Source organism: Piliocolobus tephrosceles, chromosome 14, assembly GCF_002776525.5.
Source record: "Piliocolobus tephrosceles isolate RC106 chromosome 14, ASM277652v3, whole genome shotgun sequence".
Lineage (NCBI taxonomy): Eukaryota > Metazoa > Chordata > Mammalia > Primates > Cercopithecidae > Piliocolobus > Piliocolobus tephrosceles.
The window spans coordinates 105,809,581-105,828,589 of record NC_045447.1 but is presented as its reverse complement, the minus strand read 5'-3'; the positions used below and the strand labels follow the sequence as shown (position 1 = coordinate 105,828,589).

Here is a 19,009-nt window from a genome sequence, read left to right as displayed (position 1 = left end):
TGTTTACAGTTTTCTTTATCCAGACAGAGCAGTCCTTTGAGGAACCTCTCTCTAGACGGTTTTCCAGTTTCTTATTTCCAGCTTCTTGCCTCTCAGTGCCCCAGACCCACGTCTCCTTTGCTTGCATTGCTTATGTATGGTGTAAATCCCATTCAGAGCTGATGTCCTACTCACACTCTCTGAGATTCTTCTCTCATCAGTTGTGAGAATTACCAGTCTTGTTTTGAGTTATTTTTTTATTCTGATTTCTCAAAGATTTCCTCCTTTCCTCTCTTTCCTTTTATTTTTTTCTTCCTTCCTTCTTCTGAGTATAGAATTTTATTCTATATTATTGCTCCATACTTTAACCCAGCATTCCTATGTGTTTTCAATAGGATCAATCGTATCTGGGTGTAGTAGTGGTGTTGGTGGAAGGATGTAAATTATTATTATTATTTTTTTTTATTATACTTTAAGTTCTAGGGTACATGTGCATAACGTGCAGGTTACATATGTATACATGTGCCATGTTGGTGTTTGTTCATGTTGCCCAAGGATCTTGAATGATCTTTGAAGAATGAAATAAATCATATCACTCTGCAGGTTAAATCATTTCAGTGACTTGCTATTGCATTTAAACTCCAAACTCCTTTTGGCTTTATATGTCTTATACGAGTTGACCCCTATCTCCCCATCTAACCAGGGCTTAAGCTTTTCCCTGCATCATTCAAACCGCTTTCTTTCTTGCTTTAGAGTCATTGTTCTAGCTGTTCCTTCTACCTGAAATTGTCCCTAGATCTTTGCATGGACATGTGCATTCTGACATCCAGAACACAGAATTGTCACCTTCTGTATTACTCCGTTTTCATGCTGCTGATAAAGACTGGATAATTTATACAGGAAAAAGGTTTAATGAACTCACACTTCCACATGGCTGGGGAGGCCTCACAATAATGGTGAAAGGCAAGGAGGAGCAAGTCACATCTTACATGGATGGCAGCAGGCAAAGAGAGAACTTGTGCAGGGAAACTCCACCTTATAAAGTCATCAGATCTCATGAGACTTATTCACTGCCATGAGAACAGCAAGGGAAATCATGCCCGCATGATTCAATTACCTCTCACCGGGTCCCTCCCACTACACCTGGGAACTCAAGATGAGCTTCAGGTGGGGGCACAGCCAAATCATATCACCTTCCCAAAAAGGGTTTTCCTGATCACCCTGTCACTCCCTCCCTCTCATAACACCCTCACAACATGTCATAGTCTACATGGCACATGTCACTATGTTAATTATACTTTTAATTTGTGTTTTTACTTGTTTATTTCAGAGGCCAGGCTAACAGGGATTGCTGATGGGGAAATAAATGATCAAGGATGAATTGTAGATTTGGGGCTTGAGCAAGTGAGTGGATGCTTGTAAGAGAAATAGGTGTGAGATGGAAATCAGGAGTTCTGTTTTGAAAATATTTATGTTTAAGATTTTTATTCTTTATCCTAATGAATAAATCAAGTAAGGATATTTAAGTCTGGAACTCAAGCAGAAGTCAGAGAGATATAAGCTTAAGTGTCATCTGCATAGAGATAATATTTAAAGCCACACTAGTAGATGGTAGCACCCAGGGGAAGAGGAAAATATTGTTAGAAAAGACAAGACAGGCAGGGCACAGTGGCTCACGCCTGTAATCCCAACACTTTGGGAGGCTGAGGTGGGTGGATCATGAGGTCAGGAGATCGAGATCATCCTGGCTAACAAGGTGAAACCCTGTCTCTACTAAAAATACAAAAAATTAGCTAGCATGGTGGTGGGTGCCTATAGTCCTAGCTACTCAGGAGACGGAGGTTGGAGAATGGCGTGAACCCAGGAAGGCAGAGCTTTCAGTGAGCTGAGATTGCCCTGCTGCACTCCAGCCTGGGTGACAGAGCAAGACTGCGTCTCAAAAAAAAAAAAAAAAAAAAAAAAAGAAAAGACAAAACAAGGCAATACATCTTGTGAAACAATCTCCAATGTGGTACAGTCAGAGCTACTGGATAATGCCACTGAATGAATACATGTACAATGAGGGAAGGGCTTTACATGAAGAAATTGAGCAACATTATCAGAAATTTACCTAATTACCTTAACTTTTGCTTTTGCCAGTCAGAGGTTCGATGCATGGAGACTCTAGTGATGGGTGCTGTGGATTTGCACAATATAATATAAATAAAATTTATTGGTTCTCTCTCTAACCTTACTTGACCTGCCCAAACAAACATACAGAGTGATTTCATACATATTAGTTCTTTCCTTCTTGTCCATGGGAGCGAGTGTGGTGGGTTCTGACACAGATGACACATGGATATTATCTAATAAAAATAGCTGTGATCTAAATCTCTGAGAAGCTTTATCTTGTAAGTAGCCCTGGAGGCTACTGAGAATAGACCAGAAAAGAATTTTTTCCCTTCTCATTTTGGGAAGACAACTCATAGAATTAGGAAGCTTCCTTATCCTTCAGAGGAACAGGGCAACATTGCCAAATCTCTTCAGATGATTTAGTCCAAGGTGGGAATTATGCTCTGATGTTTTGAGATATACGATAAGGTTGAAAAACAGTCAATTGTGGTTCTGGTAATAGAATGAACAGGCTCTCTGTCTGCTCTGGCTTCCTCCAGCTACAGATCACGATCTCATGTTTAAATCTAACTTACTTACTGCTCTCATTGTCTCCCAGACTTATTTAGGCTATAAAAGGTTTGCCTAGAGATGTGGATTGTTTATGTGGAGTATGAGGCGCAACTGTACAATATATCCACGGGTTTGCTTTACGATTTCAGTCAAAACAAAATTAAAGGCTCATTATCACCCGTGCTCGGGAAGCAATGGGGAATATTTTAAATTTCACATGTTCATTGGTCTTTCATCAAGAACAGGACTAAAGTTCCAAATGAGATGCATTTTCTATAATGCATGTGGTGCCTTATCTTGAAATAGCTGTTGTCTTTGTCATTCTGATTTGCTTAGCAGACAGTTGGAAATTAAACAATAAAAAATAAGTTTCTGTACATGACATTTCATTTTCGGACAACCAGCAACCCAAATTCCCAGGCATTGAGATTAGTCTATTCATCTCCACAGGTGTCCACAAATGAAATGAAATGTCACCTAAAGCAGTAGACATACTTCATTGCTATTACACCCCAAAGTTTCCTCCAGTAAAATATTTTATTAAAATTAAATGAAAAAGCAAAACCTGTGCAATGGCTGTTCAAGCAGCTTTAATGAGCTTTAGAATGGAGCACACCCCCGACAATTCTTCCATGGGTATTTTACTATGCACAGGAAAACTGTTCAAAGAATATTATACTATACCATTCTTTCCTCATCTTCTTGGCTGTGTGTTGAATCAATTAAATTGCAACTTATAAATTACTGGTTAAAATATCTAAGAAAATAGCTTTTGTTTCTATTTATAGGTTCCTGAAAATGTTTGCCATCTCACTGAATCATTTTCTCCTTTCTTATCACCTAGTTGTTAGCAAATATTTATTTATGTGCCATGCTAGTTTGTTCATAGGGTAACAATTGTTAGCAAGATAATAGAGGTCTCTGGGCCCTTATGAAGTTTATAAGTTGGTCAAATAGACAACAGCAAAAACAACAAGAACATCCTCTTGTCATCCCTATTAAGTATTTTCTATTTTGCCAGATACTGTTCTCAGTGAAGTCAGGTATTCAACTGCCAAATTATTATGATAAGATAATCATTACACAGATGCAGGAAGGTCCTAGGAGAAAGATTCCATTATTAACCCCATTGTCTGGAAAAGAAAACAGAGGCAGAGGGAAATTTTAAGTAAATTGCCCCAGGGCATGTAGCTGGGAAGTAGAACTAACAATGCTAACAATAAAATGATGCATGTTATGATACAGGAAGTTCAGGATATTGTAAGAACATGAAGTAGAGGCTCTTGACCCCAGTACCTGAGCCAGCTTGGTCTGCTGTAACAAAATTTCATAGACTGAGTGGCTTAAACTACAGACCTTTATTTTCTCAGAGTTCTGAAGGGTGCAAAGTCCAAGATCAAGGTCCAGCAGTGTTCACTTTGGGTTAAGGACTGTTTTGCTGTCTTATAGACAGCTGCCTTTTAGTTAATTGCTCACATAGTGAGGAGAGAGAGAGAGAATGAGCTCTTCGGTGTCTTTTCTAATAAGGGCACTAATCCCAGCATGAGAGCCCCAGCTTCATGACCTCATCCTACCCTGATTACCTCCCAAAGGCCACACCTCCAAATACCATCACCTGGAAGAGTAGGGCTTCAGCATATGAATTTCATGTATACGATTCAGTCCATAGCAACTGGCTTTGTAATTTTTCCAGGTCAGAACTTTCCATAAATCAGAAATCATATTTAGCAACCATGAATGAGACTGTTTTATTTTATTCTGAGACGGGGTCCTGATTTGTCACCCAGGATAGAGTGCAGTGGTATGATCACGGCTCACTGTAACCTCCAGCTCCTGAACTCAAGAGATCCTCCTGCCTCAGCCCCTTTAGTAGCTAGGACTGCAGGCTCAGGCCACCAGGCCTTGCTAATTTAAAAAAAATGTTTTTGGTGATGAGGTCTCGCTGTGTTGCTCAGGCTGGTCTTGAACTCCTTGCCTCAAGTGATCCTCCCATCTTGGCCTCCCAAGGTGCTGAGATTACAGGCATGAGCCACCATGCCTGGCCTTGAATGAGCTATTTTTAAACACATATACCTCTGCTAAATTCCAACATTATTATAACTGAATTCTATGTAACCATTAGCTTTTTAAGTTCTTTAAGCTTTGATTTTCCCATCTACAAGCTGGGAGGAGGGTTGTTTTGCTGTCAAACTCATATATAGCATTTCTATATGAGAATGGTATATATTTCTATGTGCTAATATATATATGAACAGTGAGATGTGTGTGGCGGTGTCTGCACACGTGCTCATGGGGGCAGGCAGCAACCTTTCTGACACTTTTACATGCATAGCGCTTCTTAGTTTACCTCTTTGTAAAGTACATGTGATGATCATGACAGCTGAGATGTTATTTTTATTCTCGTTTTACATATGGAGGCCAGGAGGTCAAGTTTCTTTCTCAAGGTCATGCAATTGGTGTGTGGTTGAGCCGAGGTATGACCTAAACCTCCTCTGACTCCTGGGTTAGTGCTTTTCTTCTGTCCCATGGCTGCCTCATGCTGGTGAGCATTCTGCCTGCTACTTGGGCTCTGAGAAAGACATTCATTCTCTGTGGTATACTCAGCTGACGTTTCATTTTGTTTCCTTGCTATCCATGCTAACACACCGCTGTGGTGAGTGTTGCAGTGCATTTTTGAAGTAGCGATTTCCAGTCAGCCCCCATCCCAAAGACCCTACCACACACCCACTTCTATTTGCTTCACTTCAGCTCACCGCTCGCTGCTACCTGAGAGCTGCTAGTGTGTTATCACTCTGCTTATGGGCACACCAGCAGAAATGTACTGCAGTTACCAGGCTTCAGTGCTAGGAAACCAGCACTGTTTCTGTTTCAGAAATGTGGACAGATTTTGCAATTTTTTAAAGATTAAAAACAGTCTTCTTTACATATGTAGAAATATAGATATTTTGATTATTTTATATAAATCCACATATTGGGGCACATCATCCTACCTTTTAAAAATGAAATCTTTTTAAAAATTTGCCCTTACTTAATCTGTCCCTATCCATATCATCCTCTACCCTTAGCTAGTCTATATTTACAGTGTAGCATGTGCTCTTCCAAATAATTCTCAGTGCTCCTAAAATCATATGTAAACATTCATGTATGTGTATATCTAAACATCTACCTAAAAATAAATGTACGTGTGTATTTTACAAAACCAGGTCACTATTTATGAAAATGGATTCATACCACTATTGTGTATCCTTTACTTCTTATTATTCAATATTTTAAGGCAAATCCCAGACTTTATGTTGTTTATATCCAGTAAACACTTAAGTATTCATCACTAACAGATAGGTATTTTTAAGAACGTAACCAATTATACTAATATCACCTATAATAAAATTTATAACAGTTATTTAAAATCACCTAATACCCAGTTCATGTTCAAATATCCCTGATTGCCTCAAAAACATCTTTTTACAGTTGGTTTGTTTGAATGAGGATTCAAATGCCAAACATTGCATTTGCCTGATATGTCTCTAAAATTTACAATGATTTTCCCTTCCCCTTCTCTGTTAATGCTTCTATTTGTTAAAGAAACAAGGTTATTTTTCTTGTAGAATTTCCCACCTTCTAGATTTGTCTTATTTCATTCTCATGGTGTCACTTAACACCTACCCTGTGCTTCCTTTACATACTTAGTTGAATATAGAGGATTGACTAGATTTCTGGCTCAATTCATTTGGCTAGAATACTTAATAGTTGGTGCTGTGTACTTTCTGTTGCATCACAGAGGTGTGGAATAGGAGGAATACAACATTGGCCAGCCCACTTTAAGTGATGCTGAAATTGGTCAGTGCGGTCAGGTGTGGTCAGCTTTATCTTTCCGGTATAAACTTCCTCATCAACCCTGACTTAACAGTTTTAGCATGAAGTAATGAACATTACCTACATTCATTATTTCACTCAGAGTTGTAAAATGATAATTTTCTAAATCTATTAATCTTTCCAGCCTTTATTGGCTGGAATTCTATGAAGAACTCTCTCTTGTCAATCATTGGTAATCCTGAATAACAGTTTGTATAGGAGAGGCATAATAAAGGTTGATTTTGTTTTTGGTTGTCAATTTTCTGAATAATGAAATGGTGCTTTAGCAACCTCCAATGGTGATCAATAACATTGTTGGACTCAGATATTTTTATGTATTAAATGTGTTTTAGATTATGGAATTTTATTACATTTGATACTCAGATGATCTCATTCTTGGCCAGTGGGCACTCCACAGAATTGCTGCTTTGGTCCTCTTTTAACAAGATCCCAGTACTTTATGATGACTTCTTTGATTTCTGGTAAATAGAATATCCTCGACTTACCCAGGACACTTTCTACACTAGATGTAGATTGAGCCATTTCTCTAAAGTGGACTGGTTCCTTAGTGAGAAATGGCATTTAGAGAACATAATCTTGATTCTAGAAGTTAATTTATTATCTTTTTAATGATTCTATGGCACTCCATGACATACCATGAAATATTTAACCATTTTCCCTTGCTGGCATTCACTTAGCGTCTGGTTTTGCTATATCCTGCCTTTCAATTGCAAAGGCATATTGAAGATGGCAAAACATGGTTCAAGAAGCTTTCTATAGGCCTTATACAATTAGTAGAAACGTAACATTGAAAAATAATATGAGAATGCTTGGAATTCTTAATAGAAATTCTGGCAACCCAGTGGTTCTTGGGAAATATGTCCTTATTCAGTTGGGTAGAGAATTCTCCTTTGCTTCCTGGAGCTTATCTTTAACAAGATGAGAGATGATGCCCTCTCCTTCTTCCTCTTTTGGTTGGAGAACAGTTTTCCTTTCTTCTCTTATGGATTTTGGTAGAAACATGTTTTCTGTTTACTTTTTCTAACTGTGATCCTGGCAATGAGATGCATGCTAGCTCTCCAGGTCATATAGCAGCTTGGACCTTTCATAAGCTCCATACAACTGTGGATGGAGATCATGCTGGGTGCCATATTGGCAGCACATTTTGTTCTTGCAGAGGGCATCCTGGCCTTCTTGATTCTATATTTTATTCTTTGCCAATCATCAGGCAGTGTGCAATGGAGAAAACAAACTTTATTGAGAGCTTTCAGCTCTGTAACTAGCAATAACTATTCCTGGCTGGCCACAAAGTTCCCCAGATGTACCCTGCTATATAATCCTGATTTTCTAGTTCATTGTAAATTCACAACACTGTGCTGTCAACTATCCCTCTTTTCATATCTACATAAAAAAAGAAATTTCCTGGTAACATTCTTAAAGCATTTGATAATACTTATAGACTTTATAAAAAAAAACTTTTATTGGGGTATAACATACATTGCAGGAAACTAAACAGAAATGTATAGCTTGATGAATTTCCACAAACCAAACACATTTATATAACCAGAACTTAGATCAATAAATAGTCCATTATAAGTACACCCGAAGCCTTTTTATGCTACTTTCAGTAAGTCTCTGCCCTTCTTCCTCCAAGAACAATCATTATCCTGATCCCTAAAAGCATAGATTTATTTTGCCTGTCTTTGTACTAAAGTAAGTGGAATTATACACTACATACTTCCTTGCATCTGGCTTATTTCTCTCAATATTTATGCTGTTCAATCATATGAACACATGTAATTGTAGATTGTTCATTTGAATTGCTACATCCATTGTGTGTCTCCATTGCAATTTATCTATTCTATGTTGATGAGCATTTGGGCAGTTTCCAGTTTGGAGCTATTATAGATAATGCTGCTGTCAACATTCTACTACATACCTTTGCTGAACATACATCTGCATTTCTGTTGGGTGTACACCTAGAAAGGGGATTTATGATCACAGTGTATGCAATATACCCTGCTTTATTAGATAATGCCGAAGAGTTCCCAAGTGGTTGTACCAAACCAAACTCCCACCATCAGTGTGTGAAAGCTCTGGATGACACACACGCTCCCCAACACTTGATAGTTTCCCTCATTTTCATATATATATGAAACTTTCAGGTTGAAGAAGATTCCCAGAGTACAGAAGACTTTCTAATACCATCCTCCAAGTTCTGTCCAAAGTGTAGCAATATATATAGGGCAAATTAGACTGGAACTCTGACAATATCCTAATTTATTTCATTGGTGATAGGGAATGGGTCAAATGAACACATACAGGTTTGCACACCATCAAGAAGCCTATGGGTTTAGTCATTTTAGGGCAGTCAACTGTTTCCTGCTGATGTTTGTTATTATGTATATTTTATGACGAAAATAAAGAGAAATATCATTCACAATCTCATGACTGTAACATACTAATAGTTTTTAGTTCCATTATCCACACACACATCTGAATTTTATATGGTTACAATCATGGTCTAGATATAATTTCATATTATGCGTTTTAGAACTAAATGTTTTCTCTAAAGCACTTTCTCATGTTTTAAAAATATTTCCTCATATATTTAGGTTGCTTCCAATGTTTTACTATTCTAGAGAGGTCTATAGAAATATCTTCACCAGTTTACCTTTGCTTAAAAAAACTAATCTTTTAGGCAAAAGTCCTAAGAGTGGGATTATGGAGTAGAAAATTATCATTTTGTTTGGCTCCTGATTTATCATTCATCTCTCTCTCCAAAAGGCTTTTCACAGTTTATACCAGAGGAATCCACCTTCTTGGAAAGCACAAGAGCTAAGTTTGACTTACAGCAGCAAGTGCTCTGTTAGTTCATAAAGAAAGAAAACATATGACATATTGTTGAAGTAAAGTTTTAGCTTTTGGAAGATTTAAAAATTCTTGCTTAGCTTCATTTGTAATATAAATTTAGAAAAAAAGCACATTTCCACGAGCAGGTGAATGGATAAACAAATGTGGTATAGCCGTGCAATAGAATACTACTTAGTAATTAAAAGGAAGGAATGATTGATACATGTGTTACAACATAAATGAATTATGAAATAATTATGCTTAGGGAAAGAAGCCAAAAAAAAAAAAAAAGAGTACATACTCTATGATTCCATTATAGAAAACTCTATATAATGCAAACTTAACATAGTGACAGAAAGTAGATCAACATTGCCTGTGGACATGGGGTGAGGTAGAGAGGAGCAGGAAAAAAGGATTGCAGAGGGGCGCATGGAAATTTTTGAGGCTGATGGATATGTTTACTACCTTGATTGTGGTGATGGTTTCATGGGGATATATATGTTAAAATTTATCAAATTGTACACTATAAATATGTACAGTTTATTACATATCAATTATACCCCAATTAAGCTGTTTTTAAAAATAACATTTCTTGCTCACCATTTCTAACTCTCTGAAGATCTAAAGAAAATGAGGAGCAGGAGTTGCTGTTAGTTCATTATGACTATTTAGTGTAGTGAGTTAAAGGGACATGATTAAACCTATGATACTACATAATAATAATGAACAACAATTTCCGTCCTTCATTTTGTATGCCCAAAAAAGATACGTTCAAGTCCTGACACTGGTACCTGTGAATGTGATCTTATGTGGAAAGAGAGACTTTTCGGCCTGTAAGATACAGAAGCCCCAAGTCCAATGACTGGAGTCATTGGAAGAAGAGGAGAGGATGCACAGATAGACACACAAAGAGAAGAGCACCATGTGTCGATGAGGCACACAGATTAGAGCGATGCAGCTACAAGCCAAGGAACACCAAGGAACGAGAAAGAGGCATTGAGCATTCTTCCTTAGAGCCTTCAGAGGGTACATGGCCCTGCTGACACCTTGATTTTGGACTTCTAGCCTCTAGAATTATGAGTGAATACATTTCTGTTACTTTAAGCCACAGAAGTGGTAATTTGTTATAGCAGTGCTTGGAAAGAAATACATATACCAATATGGTTTTATTAGCTAATGTACTCTAATTTGGTAATATCAAGGGAGTAACACAAGGTATCTGCACTACAGAAGCAGATGTCTGATTATTAGGTTCAGCGATGAAACTTTGTATTTCAAAAAACGGATCCCCTTCATTCTCTCCTTGTTTCTGTGTCTGCTGTACTGAAGCCAGATGTGTTACCATGATGTCTTTATATTAGTATACTAACACAGCAGTTCTCAAAGCACTGTTCATGGACACTTTGAGCTCCCTGAGACTCTTACAGGGGGAGGCCAAATCTATTCTCATATTTTCCCTTTTCACTGTGTTGACATTTGCAGTAATAGTGCAGAAGCAATGATAGGCAAAACCGCTGACACCTTAGGACAAATGGCAGTACCAGCAATTGCACTAGTAGACATCTTATTCTTCATCTTCATGACTGGCAGAAAACAAACATAAAAAGAATTGGACTTAAGAATGACCTTGATGAAGGAGCAACATGATTTATTAAATCTTTATCCTTCAGTACTACATGTATTTTTAATATTGTGTGTGATGTTATGGGGAGTACAAATAAAGCACTTCTGTTACATACAGAAGTACACAAAATAGTACCTATGTAACTGAGTTCTAGCTAAACTAGCAGCTTTTCCCATGAACACCAGTTTTACTTGACAAAAAAACTTGGGTTATTCAGGTTATTCAGACTTGGGTATTTGGCTAACATGTCCCTCCATGCTCAGAGATTCTCCTTCAGAGGCAACCATCTTAGACTCTGTTTTCTTTACTGAGAATGACATTTCCTGTAAAAGCTTAAACACAGGTAGGGCCCAGGTATTTGCTTAAGGACAGAAAGCATAATGTTGTAGAGGTGGGTTCCCTTCCAGCCCATTACACTTCTCATTCCACTAAACGAGACAGGTGGTTTTCCACATTTCATGCATCTCCTCCTTGAGACAGTGAATCAATGCTGCAAGAGAAAAAAATGCCAGATGGAAAAGCTGACAAGTCAGATATTACACAGCCACTTAATTTTTATTTTGTAATTTTCACAATCAGAGCAACCAAGTAGAATATATTTAAAAGATACTAAAAACACACTGTGATAAAATTCATTTGACCAAGAAATATAGGCTTTCCTGTTTTTGTCTCCAGCTCAGCCTTTTCTCATTTTTAATGTCAACTGTTTTCTGGATTTGGCACTTATTTTGACAAAAGCTATGTTGAGTTGCAAGTTGAAACATGGTGCATAGCTTCTATGATTAAGAAATTCAGAATCTATCCAACCTAAGACCTTGAAGGCAGAAAGAAATGCCCAGAGAAAAACATCTCAGCTTTGCCATGTACCGATGAATGCCTGATACAAATATTAACTGTTATTTCTGCAAATGTTCCCACTGTTTTATATACTTCATTTCCCCCATTTGTGGGACTGCAATGTATTCTGGAAACTTGATGAATAGAAACTCGTGATTGAGTCTTCTCAGCATGGGACAGGTCAGTATTTGTGGCTCAGCCGGCTGGTGCCAGAGTGGAGAGCTTGTCTGATTTGTTTCCACCCCGGGCACTGAAGGATTTTCAAGATTTTCCTCTTAATATTTGGCTTTACTTGATAATCCTAGAGCATGCTGGGAAATGGCAGCAAGAGAAAAAATTTCGTAACCACAGGGAGGCCTGCTCAGAGGGCTGTGGGTAAGTATGAACGCTTATGTGTATGCCTACTAATAACTCTTCAATGTTCTGCTTTTCACAAGGTTTTCCTTCAACAAAGAGTATGTAGGCTTGTGAGGACAGTGGGCTTTTAGAAAGCTCAGCCATTCCCAGAAAGACAAACGCACATGTGAGTCATTTCCCAAGAGAGATGTCACTAGTCAGGAAGGTATGTGGAACCACATGGTTCAGCTTGCAATTTAGAATTTCAAAAGCAGGAGTTGGCCAAGAGTTGCCTAGGGTTTTTAACCTCACGTTTTTACCGTCATTTTTCTTTTTTATTTGTTGAGTGTTGACCTCACCCTTGGCATAGGTGGGATAGAAGAGATGCTAGTTGCCTCTAATCAACATTGGAGAAGGTGCCCAATTAAGAAATAGGCTTTATAGCCAAGAAGGTGACTAAATCCCAAAGGCTTGTTTGTTTTCTTTGTGCAACCCAACTTCTTATGTGCTTTCTTTTGGATTCTGTTGTTTCCTTTGTTTGGTTGGTTGTTTATATGTTGTTACTAAGACTCTGTCTTGGAGATGTTGGACAATAGGCTAGTCTCTCATTGGATCTGGGTGCTCCAGATGTGAGCTAGGTCCTGGAAGGAGGTGGTAAGAAGGCTTTACACTATGCCCTGGGGAGGGCTGTTTTGCTGGCTGGGTGACCAGGCTCTGAGGAAGTCTATACCTAGAAGTCGATTTTCTAAACATTCAGCAGGTGTGTGAGACACCTGACCTGCTTATCTTGGTACAGAAGCAATCCAGCTGGAAGTGATCTGTGTGCAGCATGTCCCATAGAAATGCAAGGAGTCTTTTCTTGTGACCCTATACCTATAAGGCCTCAAAGGACCTCACTCATAACAGCTAGGATGACTCTATGAACCTCTATATGCTGGAAATAGCCCCAGCTTAATTTAGTTTAATTCAGTTCACATTTATTAGGTTCCCTCTAAGAAAAATGCCACAGGCTTGAACATAATTAATTTTTGTGATTTAGTTTATCCTCATTTTAATTGGAAGAAACTGGGGATTAGAGAGGGTAAGTGGCTTATCCAAGTTCATACAACTATCCTGCCACATAACTTCATTTTGATAAGAAATATGACTTTCTCTTTGTGATAAAAATAAGATCTTGCGCCCTGATGAGTTGGACAGTCTGGGAGTTCTGCCTGTTCTGATTTTTTTTTTTTTTTCTGGTGGGATATTGGATGAAACATTATAATACTCAATTATAAATTCATGGTAACTTTGGGAAATGTATGTGCTTGTGTATGTGTGTGTGCTTCTGTGTGTATGTGAAATATAATGTGTGATAGTTGTCCCAGGCTAGATTTCCTGAAACAAACTCATGTCTTTTGGGGCACTCATCATACCTTCCCTTTACTTTCTGTCTAATGCTGGTCTCCCCCAGGCTCATCAATTAGAAAAGCCTATAGCTGTTGCCACATAACTGCCTGGAACTCTTAGTGTTGATATATCATCTTCATCTGTTTATAGACAAATGAAAATTTAGCCACATTTTTTAAATTACTTAAATTGAAGACAGCTCAAGCCTGTCTCAACAAAGTGAGAATGTCTTCTTTATATAATCTCAAGTCCTCATGACACTTATGCAAACCTTTTTAAAGAATAAATATAAAAGGAATATTGTCCCCTGATTACGTAAAGCTGATGTGGCAGACTTGGTAGATTGTCTTGTTTGACATCTGTACTATTTCATTCTCGTCTGCTCTTCCATATAGCCTTTGTCAGGTATCCTTGTTTTGAAGGATCTCAATATGTTTTAACTTCCAACCCGATGCAAATTTTAGTGGCAGCAGTGCTGAAGGCACCATTCACTCTTTGGAGTCTAGCAGAAGCAAAGTCATGTTAAAGCCCATAGCTCTTAGCAGCTTTCTAATTCCCAGATTGCAGAGAGTACAGATAAGTTACTGTAATCCTAAAGTGATTTCCTGCTTCCCTCATATATCAGTCAAGAATCTCCAAAGAAACAGAAAAAATAGAAGATATATATGTTAAAGAATTGGCTTGAGTGATTTTGGGGACTGGCAAGTCCAAAATTTGTAGGACAGGCCAGCAGGCTGGAAACTGAGATAGAAAGTGATGTAGTCTTAGGTCTGAAATCTGTAGGACAGGCTGGCAACCTGGAAACTCAGGCAGGATTTACATTAAAATGTTGAGGCAAAAAGTGAAATAAATAAAATGGTGAGGTGGAATTCTCCATTCTCTAGACAATCCCAATTTTTGCTCTTAACACTTTCACCTGATGAGATAATATGTGCCCACATTATTTTTACAGGTAATGTTCTTTAAAGTCAACTGATTATAGATATAATCACATCTACAAAATACCTTTACAGCAATATCTAGACTAGTGTTTGACCAAACAACTGGGCACCACAGCTGAGCCACACTGACACATAAAATTAACCATCACATCTTGTTTCCTGACTGTGGCAGAGATAACAATGAACTTGATGGGCCACTTAAGCAGGATTCTTCTAGAAATCTATCCTGGAGTTTCATCTTAGAACCTGCTATGACAGCCAGCTCATCTAAGAAATTTGTAAGCATCTTACTCTCTTTTTTTTTTTTTTTTTTTTTGAGACGGAGTCTGGCTCTGTGGCCCAGGCTGGAGTGCAGTGGCATGATCTTGGCTCACTGCAAGCTCCGCCTCCCGGGTTCACACCATTCTCCTGCCTCAGCCTCCCGTGTAGCTGGGACTACAGGCGCCCGCCACCGCACCTGGCTAATTTTTTGTATTTTTAGTAGAGACGGGGTTTTACCGTGTTAGCCAGGATGGCCTCAAACTCCTGACCTTGTGATCCTCCCGTCTCGGCCTCCCAAAGTGCTGGGATTACAGGTGTGAGCCACTACGCCCGGCCTATCTTACTCTCTTTCTGCTTAAAATAGCTAGAGTGGTTTGTTATTTGCTACTGAACCTCATTGATATTTTAGCAAAGTCTTGATATCAAAACCTGACAAGGGGAACATGAGAAAGAAACTCTGCAGACTAATTATGCTCATGAGCATAGATGCAAAAGTAGTAACTAAAATATTAGCAATGTGAATTCAGGAATCCGTAAAAAAGACAATGTATGACCAAGTTGGTCATACCAGAAAAGCAAAATTCAGCATTAGAACAACAGCTTATGTAAACACCATATTAACAGATGAAAGTCATTCTCAATAAATACATAAAAAGCATTTGATATAATGCTATCAGGAAACTAAAAGTAGAAAGAAACTTCCTTAACCTGATAAAGCATATCTAAAATAAACGTGAAACAACAGGAAACTCAATGGCAAAATGTTACATTTCTTTTAAAAACAGCAGCAAGACAAATACACCCACTATTATTACTTAGATGCAATGTATTGGTAAAATTTTCAGAAAGCAAACTCACAAGAAAAAGAAATGATAATTATAAAGACTGGAGAAGCAGGAACAAAAATTTTGTTACTTATAGATGAAATTATTGTAGAAAAACCCATAAGAATGTAGGGACAAAAATTAAAATGAGTAAGGGAGCTCAATAAGTTTGCTGGATAAAGCTCAATATACATTGCTCTATTAAATAGAAAGTATATGTATTTAATTAGCAGCAGTAAAATTACAAAGTGTATAAGAATAAGGCAAATAAAGTAAAAAGACCAATAAGAACAAAATATAGCAATTCTATTGAAAGACCCTAAAGAAGCTAGAAATGAATGTTGAACACATTTTAGTTTAATGTTGAAATGAACATATTCACAACACTGAACTTTTCTATGGAAAAACATGTTGAAATACCATGTTTTGTACCAGTGTTGTAAATATATCAGTTCTCACCAAATTCATTTGCAGTTATAAAGAAATTTCAATCAAAATCTCAACAAGAATTTTTACAGAACTTTCTAAGTATATTTTTAAAATTTACAAGAAAGAATAAAGTGTTATAAATAGTCCAGATGCTCTTAAAGAAGCATAAGTTGGCAAGGTGTAGAGTTAAGGGTAGAAGAGGCTTGGCTACTTGCAAGCATTAAAAACTGGTAATTATGTTAGTAGATATTGGCATGGTGGTAGTAAGTAATCAATGCAGCAGACAGGAAACTTAGAAACAGATAAACTATATATGAAAATCTGATACAGAGCAGAAATGGCACTGTAGATTATTAGGATATGAAAAACTAGAAAATTAGACCCATACTTCACATCAATTTCAAATGTAACAGCAATTTAAATATGATGGACAAAACTTCACAACTTTTCTAGGAAAATGTAGAATAGCTAACATTTATAGTTAAAAAGTATTTCTTGACCAACACACAAAAAGAAGTACATTTTGATTCTGGAATTACTCGTTTATTAAATATTTGTTTGAACTTCCATGTAAAACTGTCTGATCCTGGGTTTCCCTTTATGAAAAATTTTAAAATTGGCATAATTTCTTTTATGGATATGGGTGACATTGATTTCTAATTTAATCTCATTGAGATGAGCAAATGCAGATTCTGATAGGAGTCTTTAAAATTTATTGAACCTTTCCTTATTTAGTCAGTTTTTAATAGACATTCCATGCATTCTTGAATAGAATGTTCTATAAATGTACATTAAAGCAGGAGTTAATCATTGGTTTACTTAAATATTCCATATACTTACTTATTCTTTGCTTGCTTGGTCTATGAATTATTGAAAGATGTTAGAATCTTTCACCATAATGGTGGATTTATCATTTTTTTCTTTCCATTTTATAACTATGTTTTATATGTTTCAAAGATGTTTTATTGTATGCATACATGTTTAGAATTTTTGTATTCTTCTGGAGAATTTCCTTTTTATTAATATGGAGAAGCTCTCTCCATTGATATAATAATTTTTTTCCCTTAAAGCCAATATTTTGTCTGATATTAATTTAACTGTACTAGGTTTTTAAATTCCTTTTTTTTTTTTTCTTTTTCTTTTTGAGTCAATTTCGCTGTTGTTGCCCTGGCTGGAGTACAATGGCACAGTCTCAGCTCACTGCAATCTCCACCTCCTGAGTTCAAGCAATTCTCCTGCCTCAGCCTCCCAAGTAACTGGGATTACAGGCATGTGCCACCATGCCTGGCTAATTTTGTATTTTTAGTAGAGAGATGGGGTTTCACCATGTTGGCCAGGCTGGTCTCAAACTCCTGACTTCAGGTGATCCACTGCCTTGGTCTCCCAAGGTGCTGGGATTACAGGCGTGAGCCACCATGCCTGGTCTTTAATCCCTAATATATATTTTTTCTATACTTTTAATCCTTCTGTAAATTTCTGTTTTAAATATGCTTTCTGTAAATTCTCTTTCAAGGTGGGACTTTTTTTTTTTTTTTTTTTTTTTTTTTTTGAGAGGGAGTTTCACTCTGTCACCCAGGCTGGAGTGCAATGGCACCATCTCAGCTTACTGCAACCTCCACCTCCCAGGTTCAGCGATTCTCCTGCCTCAGCCTCCCAAGTTGCTGGAAATACAGGCGCCTACCACCACACCTGGTTAGTTTTTGTAGTTTTTAGTAAAGATGGGGTTTCACCGTGTTAGTCAGGCTGGTCTCGAGCCCCTGATCTCAGGTGAACTGCCTGCCTTAGCCTCCCAAAGTGCTGGGATTACAGGCGTGAGCCACAGGGCCCAGCCGAGGTGGGATTATTTTTAAAAATATTCAATATATAAGTATACATAGTTTAACATTCTTTGTCTTTTGAGTGATTGAATTCATTTATATCAATTGTATTACTGATACATTTGGATCCATTTCTTCCATCCTCTTTTGTGAGTTTGTGTGAGCAGACTCCTTTTGTGCACTAATAAGTTTAAATGTTTCTCTTGAGGGTAACTGGAAATTATCAAGGTGTTTTAATATACACAATATACATACACAGACACACACACACCATAGGAAGTAGGCTATTTTTACCTTTATTTTATGCCTAAGGAAACTGAGCCAGAATGGTTAATTGACTAGCCTTACGTCACAGAGCTAGTCTGTGGCAAAGACTAGATTGGAACCAAAATCTTCTGGAACTGGACCCCAAGTTCATCATTCTTTCATGTTTCCATGATGTCTTCAAGATAGAGAGTCTATCATCTATGTAGAACTGAAGATGACAGAAGACATCAAAGGAGGATGGGGGCTTCCAGGAAGAGTCAGTGAGATGTGCTGAGGTCAGAACTTTTATTGTCCTTAAATGGGTGTTGAATGGAGTTTTGAAATTGAACTACTTTTTCTTTGTTCTTGTTTCTCTGATGGATTTTCTCATTAGAAGGTGATGATGTTTTCTACTACATAAGTGGCATTTAAATACGGAGCCTTTTTAAAATTGCTCATGGTATTTCACTCACGATGAAATGAAAGTCTCGTGAAACTGTAATTTGAAACAGAAAAGAATGATAATTTTGCCCATTTTCTTGAAAAGTAGGAAGATATGTAGAAAATTGTTGAACACGTCTGACAATAGAAGACCTAAGGCCTAAGAAGTCCATTTCAATGAATCACAAAAGAAATCAAAGAACAGAATTTCTCTTTTGAAGTATTGCTTTATTAAGTAAGTTTTGCTTTATTCAGTAATTCACTTGGCAAAAATTTCTTCAGAACTTTTGCAGCATCACTGAGTCTAGTTTTGGCAATTAGTTTAGGATTTGAAGGAAATCAAATGACACTTGACTAAATTGATTGGTTAAATAAAACTTTAATCATTAATTGTCCAAAGTTATAGAGGTCATGTGATTTAAGGGAAGGGAGGAAACTGCAATTATATTGGGGGATTGAAGAAAATCAAGTGCAAACAGTCTGATTTTCTGTGGGTTCTACATAATTTTGAGATGC

The 19,009-nt window shown here is 37.4% G+C and overlaps 1 long non-coding RNA gene across 1 annotated transcript; it reads left to right on the top strand.

Annotated features, from left to right (window-relative positions):
• Positions 1 to 1,309: 1,309 nt before the first annotated feature.
• Positions 1,310 to 18,730, top strand: LOC111527688. The gene is made up of 3 exons (XR_002726744.1): positions 1,310 to 1,383; positions 18,260 to 18,348; positions 18,600 to 18,730. It is a non-coding gene; the product is annotated as an uncharacterized LOC111527688 (long non-coding RNA).
• Positions 18,731 to 19,009: the final 279 nt, after the last annotated feature.